Source organism: Capra hircus, chromosome 5 (assembly GCF_001704415.2).
Source record: "Capra hircus breed San Clemente chromosome 5, ASM170441v1, whole genome shotgun sequence".
Taxonomy (NCBI): domain Eukaryota; kingdom Metazoa; phylum Chordata; class Mammalia; order Artiodactyla; family Bovidae; genus Capra; species Capra hircus.
Window position 1 is genome coordinate 108,737,718 of NC_030812.1, and position 6,540 is coordinate 108,744,257.

The 6,540-nt window shown below is 58.7% G+C and overlaps 1 long non-coding RNA gene across 1 annotated transcript; it reads right to left on the reverse strand.

Annotated features, from left to right (window-relative positions):
* On the reverse strand, positions 3,068 to 5,098 carry LOC108636072. The gene is made up of 3 exons (XR_001918123.1): positions 4,967 to 5,098; positions 3,898 to 3,955; positions 3,068 to 3,782 (listed from the first exon to the last, which is right to left on the reverse strand). It is a non-coding gene; the product is annotated as an uncharacterized LOC108636072 (long non-coding RNA).

Genomic DNA, 6,540 nt, shown 5'->3' on the forward strand with positions numbered 1-6,540 from the left:
CCTGCGGATGCACCAGACCTCTACTCTTTCTGATGAACCTCTAGTCTAAGGGAAAGGGCACCCAGAAAAATGGAGTCCAGGGGTCTCAGGCCGAGCAGTGCATCTGCTGAGGGGTGTTTGGGGGAGAGGTGAAGGTGGCTGAGGAAGGGGTGTCACCCACTAAGGAGTTAGAGAGGGAGGCTAGAAGGGGGGAGACTCGTGGGGAGGGGCGTATAGTCACAGAGCCCTAGAATGTGAGAGGTGGGTTCTCGGTGATTAACCTCGTTCAAGTCTAGTTCATACCAGGGACAGGGGAGCAAAGGCCCCGGGGAGAAGAGGTGACTTGCCCAAAATAGTGATGGAGCCAATCCGGCGTGCAGTTCCTAGACTTCCCTGGTGGTCCAGTGGTTAGGCCTTCACGCTTCCATCGCCGGGGGCACGGGTTTGATCCTTGTTGGGAAGATCCTGCATGCTGCTCAGAGCGGCCAAAAAACTCCCAAGCAGTCCCTAAGTCTGTGGAGCACCGGGCTGAGGACTCAGCCTTAAATAAGGCCTGAAAGTGTTAATCGTTCAGTCATGTTCAACTCTTTGTGACCCCACAGACTGCAGTCCGCCAGGCTCCTCTGCCCATGGGATTTCCCGGGCAAGAATACTGGAGTGGGTAGCCATGCCCTTCTCTAAGAGATCTTCCCAACTCGGGGATCAGACCTGCATCTCCTGCATTGCAGGCAGATTCTATACCATCTGAGCCACCTGAGGCCTATCCTGCTTCAACTGGCTGTAATCTAGTGGATGATGGACACACAGACAGAGAAGCACCGCCCCGTGCCATGGGTGCAATCCTAACAGCACGGGGGTGAGGGGGTGATGGAGGGCTATGATCTGGGCAAGACCTCTTGGCAGAGGTAGCATGTGAGTTGGGCTTTGAAGGATGAAGAGGAGTTCAAAAGGCTGAACACGGATCGAAGGATCGAAGGGATTCATTTCCAGGTAACCTGGGTGGTTTCAGTTGATTGCTGCTTTTGCCGCCCGAGGGCAGCTGTCAGTCTGAACTCCATTAACACCCCATCTCCCTGGAGGCCGCAAGACGCCTGAGATCGGCAGGAGGATTTTGCTGTGTTTCCGTCCTGAGGCAGGGGAATGGATTCAGGGTTTCCCAGAGCCCCAGGCTCTGCCAAGACCCCAGTTCGGTCCTGGATGCAGAGGCTTCAATTCACCCCTTCCTATTTAGTCAAGGAATATTTACTGACCACCAATTATAAATAAACCTGACAGGGCAGGGAAAATCGCAAGAGGCAGAGATGAGGGATGGGTATTCCAGGAGTGGGGAATGGCATCAGCAGAGGCCTGTTCTGGAAGAATTGCCTTTTTTCTGCCACTGGAGCACAGCGGCAGGAAGGGAGCAGTCCGAGATCCGGCAGGAAAGACCGGCTGATGCTGGGACTGGAGAGCCCTGTGGCAAGAAGGAGATGCCGCTGGATTTAGCACAAAAGCAACTCCCCCAAGAGCCCAAGACTGGGCTGGGTGCTTGGGAGAACCCAGAAACTTCCACGGGAGTCAGGAGGCGGGACTGCTGGGCAGTGGTGTGCTGGTAAGTGCTTAACAACCAGCTCTGTCAGGGAGGGGTTGGCCATAGAGGAGTGGATTGCCAATGTTCACGGAGTAAAACTCTCACTGGGGCCAATTTCAAGCTTCCAAGGTGATATAACAGGCTTGGAAAATTCCAGAAGATTTAGCAATTGGCTCTCACGGGCCGACACCAGCACATGACTGCACCCTGAGTTATAAGCTGTCCTTATAGGTTCTGGTGCTCAGTCCTCCTTGTCCCCTGGTTCACTACCAGGGTGACCGCAAAGGGGGGGCCCAGGGATGGAGAAGTATGGAGAGCGACCTGGTTTGTCCAGACCTCAGAGGGCTCTGCCAGGGTCTGAGACCCCAGGCCCTGTGGGTTTGAGCCTTAGCTCAGCTGCTCACGTGCTGAGTAGTTCAGACCAACCCCTGCCTCCTCGGGGCTGACTCACTTTTTGTGGGATCACTCCTGGGATGAGAAGACAGTGCCGTGGGGCAGAGGGGATGGGGCAGGACTGAGCTGTGAAGCCCTGGGAGCAGGCGAGAGGGGACAGGCCGCACCCCCACCCCTCCACCCCGGCTCATTCATCTGACAAATCACCAGCAAAGGGTGGGGTAGGCAGCTGGGGCCTTGTGAAATGAGGGGCCTGGGGACAGGGTGGGAGGCAGGGTAGGAGGCCCAGGGTGAGAGGTAGGAAGGTGGGCTACAGACCAAGCCCTCCAGCCCTGCTGACGGATGGATGGTCTTCCGGGCCTTGATACACATTGATTCCTCTGCCCCATGTCACCCCTCCCTCCTTGTCACTTGGAAAACTCCTACACATCCATCAGGCTTCAGTTCCAGAACACTGCATCCAAAAGCGGGCCTTAAGAGCAAGAGTTTGGGCATCATGAGACGTATGAGGCCCTGGACCAGCTGCTTAGTTTTCTCAACTTTATCTGTAAAATGGGGACAATGCGTCTGCATAGCCTGTGGGCCGGTTGCTAGAATTACAGGAGATGCACTTTGGCAGGGGCCCCACTTCTAATAACGCTGCTATTACTATTCCTTGGTTACTCGCCCTTCCCTCACACCCCCTGTGTCCCCACATTGCCTTGTGGACACCCCATCAATCAGTTTGCAGTGATGCCCATGTGTGTCTCTCCCAGGGGACAGTGACTCTGGTCTCAGTCTCCCAGGGTGAGGACTGGGTCTGACTTGCCTCCAGGACTGACCCTGGCCAGGTCCCCAGCCTCGGTCGTGACATCAACCCCTCTGGTGTCCCGGCCAAGTGGCTGCTCCTCCCAGAGCCTCCGTTCCTGGCGTGCGACCTGGATGGTCTCTGAGGCTGCTTCCAGCCCCAAATGCTGTGCGTCTCTGTCCCAGACCCGAGTCACCATCCTGCCCCCAAACTAGCCCCCTCCACCCTGCTTCCCTGCCCCCATCAATGGCCCCACTGTTCTCCAGTGACCCGGGCGTGAAACTTCAGTCATTTTTGACTCATCCGCCCCTTCATCCCCCCGCAGCTAATCATCAACCACGACAGTTTTTCCTTCAAAACGCGGCTCACATCCGTTGTCCCCTCCCTGATAGTCTAGTCTCCTCTGTCTGAAGTCTGGAAGATTCCGTCCACTTTCTAATGGGCCAGTGTCCCCTCACCTTCCATCACACCCAGCAGAGCTCTGGAAATACCACCAGTACACTCCTCCTGGGAGTGCGCCCCTGTGACCCGGCAGGGGATGAGCTGACCTTGACTCAGTCGGCAAGGAGCCAGACGCTCCCTCAGTCTGAATGGGCGCAAAGGAGACTGGGGGAGTCACGGTCTTGGGAGTAGAGGGAGCCCCGAGTGGAGGCTGGGGATGCACGTAGTAAACTTTGACCCCTCCCTGTCCTTTCCTGAACAGGTCACCTCCCGACCAGCTCTCCTGGCGCTCAGGCACATGTGCACACACACACATCGGCTTGCTCACACCTGTTGACGCTGTTAGGCCCAGCGCTGAGCGTGGGGCAGGGACTCCAGGGTGGTAAATACACAGGCCCCACTCGCATGGAGCTCACACACTTGCTGGGACGCTAAGATGGCTAACACCACACCTGACGTGTTCATCCTGCCGAATGTACCAGGGGAAGTGGGTGCTGCTCGCCCCCCTGGAATCAGGACGCTTCTAAGAGCAGGGACCGTTGAGCTGGGTCTTGGAGGACGAGGAAGACATCTGCTGAGGAAAGACTGTGTCCGATGGGGCCAGCATCCTGTCTGTGGAGGGGACAGAGGCATTTGGGGGTGGCTGGTGCTAAGAGGGACCAGGTGGGCCAGGGCTGGGCTCCTCTCTGTTCAGGGGTAAGCAACCTCAGGGACCCCGTATCATCACCTGTAATTTACGTCCCCCTTCATGGAGCTGACTTCTAAGCCAGGGAGGCAACTCCTCTCTGTAAAATATCAAAGTGACCGTGCATGGGCCTGGCCCTTTACAGCTCACACAGTGCCGTCCTTCTCTGGGCCCGGGTCTCTCTCTCCGGCCCATGAGGTGGGTCTGGGCAGGACTTGTTGCTCCTATTTGACAGATGAGGCCACTGAGGCCCACAGCAGGTAAGGACTTGCCCAGGTGACCAGCTTCTCCAGGGCAGAGTCAGGCCTGGAATTTCCTTGGCCCTGGATCCCAGAGTCTAGAGGTCTCTGGGAGGGAGGCGGCAGGGGGTGGCTCAAGCTCGATGCCCCAGTTTCTCCTGGGGAGGGCCAGCCTCTGCGGGACTAGATGGGTGGACAGGGCCGGATGCTGGGAGTCCTGGGGCTGAGGACGTGCCCACTGGGTCTTGCCAGGGCTAACCTTGCTAGGCTGCCTGGCCTCTTGGGTTGAGCCCCATTCCGGGGTGCGCTGGGGGGCAGGGGCCTGGCCCAAGGGAGCGGGAGAGACTGGGGTGGCGGATTTGTGTTTCCACTTGATTTCCTCAGTTGTTTTCCAAGAGCGGTGGCAGGATCCCCAGGGGCGGGGCGGGGGCGGAGAGGCCACCGGAAGGCGCCACGGCCCCGCGGCCAGCCCCCCATGTGACTCTGCTGGCTGACGACAGTGCCGCGTGGAAGGGCCTCGAGGCTTCCGCCCCGGTGAGGGTGTGACGTGGGCCCGGGCACCGCGCCCGCGCTGGGTGACTTCCCGCGTGACCCGCAGCGTCTCCAGTGCTCTTTCCACTCAGCCCAGCCCTCAGCCTGTGAGTGCCCGCGACCGCCGCCTGACCCCTGCTCCCAGCACCAGCCTAGGGCCTGGCACCGGGGACCCCAGTTCTCCCCCTCCTCCTGTGGCCAGCTCCCCCTCTTCCTGCTGCCTTGCCACGGGCCATCAGCCCCCTGCCACCCTGGGCTCTGGCCGCAAGGGTTGTCTTCCCTGCCCTCCAGGGCTGCCCGTGGGCCCTGCCCTCAGGCCCGGTCTCTCCCCTTTCACTCACCCCTACATCCTGGGCCTCTCTGCACCTTCTCAGACCGGTTGTGGGAGCAGTGGGGTCAGCCACTCCCAGCTTCAGGATCCGCCCCGACACCAGGATCTGCCCTGCCACCTCCCGGTGGCGTGGTAGCACTTGAATTTCAGCCCTTCTCTGGGTCCCAGGAAAAAGAGGTGCCCGGCACAGGGTGGGGTGGGGGAGGTAACATAAGAGTTCACAGGCACCAGGCCTCTTGCAACGTTAGGATCCCAGCTCTGACACCAGTCACGCACCCCTGAGCCATGAGGATCTCTCTCTGAGCCCAAGTTTTCTCCTCTGTAAAATGGGTATAATAGTTCTTTCCCATTGGGACAGCACGAACTACTTCCAGGGGAGGGATTCTCAACCTGGCTTGGGGCTCAGGGAGGACTTCCCAGAGAGGGTCTTTTTGCCATACAGCTCTCAACAATGGGTTGACCAGCAAAGACATGGGGAGTGTGCCCCACAGGGAGGGTAGGATTCGAGCAGAGGCCAGAGATGGAAATCCGGCTCTTTGAGCCCAAGGCTGGAAGGGGTGGAGGTGAATCTCCGAGCTCTGGCCTAGGAGGCTCTGGACTTCCCAGGATCCCAACCCCAGCTGCCCCACACCACCTTGCTAACAAGGGCTCTGCCCTTCTTGTTCCTGTCTTTGTGCCTACAAGCCCTCCCTCGCCTCCTGGCCCGTGCAAACCCTCCCATCTCCCATGATACGTACAACTTGCTTCCTCTAGGAACCCCTACCCCCTTCCTCCCCCATTCCCTCTCTCTCCTGCCCCTGTTTTCCCTCTTTCCTCTGCAGCCCTGCCTGTTGCACAAATCCACCATGTTAGATCATTTTGTCAGGAGTGCACAGGCCTGGAAACCAGCAGGAACCCAGTATAAAGCCCCGCCGGCTCCCTGCGTGCCCAGCTTCCCACTCATCTGATCCTTGCCACCACCCTCTGGGACCAGAGAGGAGGGAGCCCGTTTGACAAATGAAGATGCAGAGGCTTGAGAAGCCAGGCTGCTTACAGCCTGTCAGGGTGGGGGTCGGGGGGAGTCAGGATCACAAGGGGCCTCTCTCTCACCCTACCAGGGTGGCTGCCAGGGCTGGGGTGCTTTCTGTTCAGTTGGAACGCCCAAGTCTGTCTTGCTTTGTCTTCTGGGTCTCACAGCCTCCCTGTCCTACCTGCTGATGGCTCAGACAGTGAAGAATCTGCCTGCAGTGCGGGAGACTTGGGTTCGATCCCTGGCTTGGGAAGATCCCCTGGAGAAGGAAATGACAACCCACTCCAGTATTCTCCCCTGGAGAATCCCATGGACAGAGGAGCCTGGTGGCTACAGTCCATGGGGTCACAAAGAGTTGGACACACCTGAGCGACTAACACTTTCACTCCTACCCACTGGCCCCTCTGCCACCTGAAGCCCCTCGATACTGTCACTACTTTCCGTAGTATCTGCCCTGCTCCAGCACGCAGCTCTGGGCCTTAGAGGGGCCAGAGCTGAGGCCCCACAGGTGTGTCGGGAACACGCAGAGATGCAGGGAAGGGCCTGGCAATAGGGGTCAGCAGGTACTGCCCCTT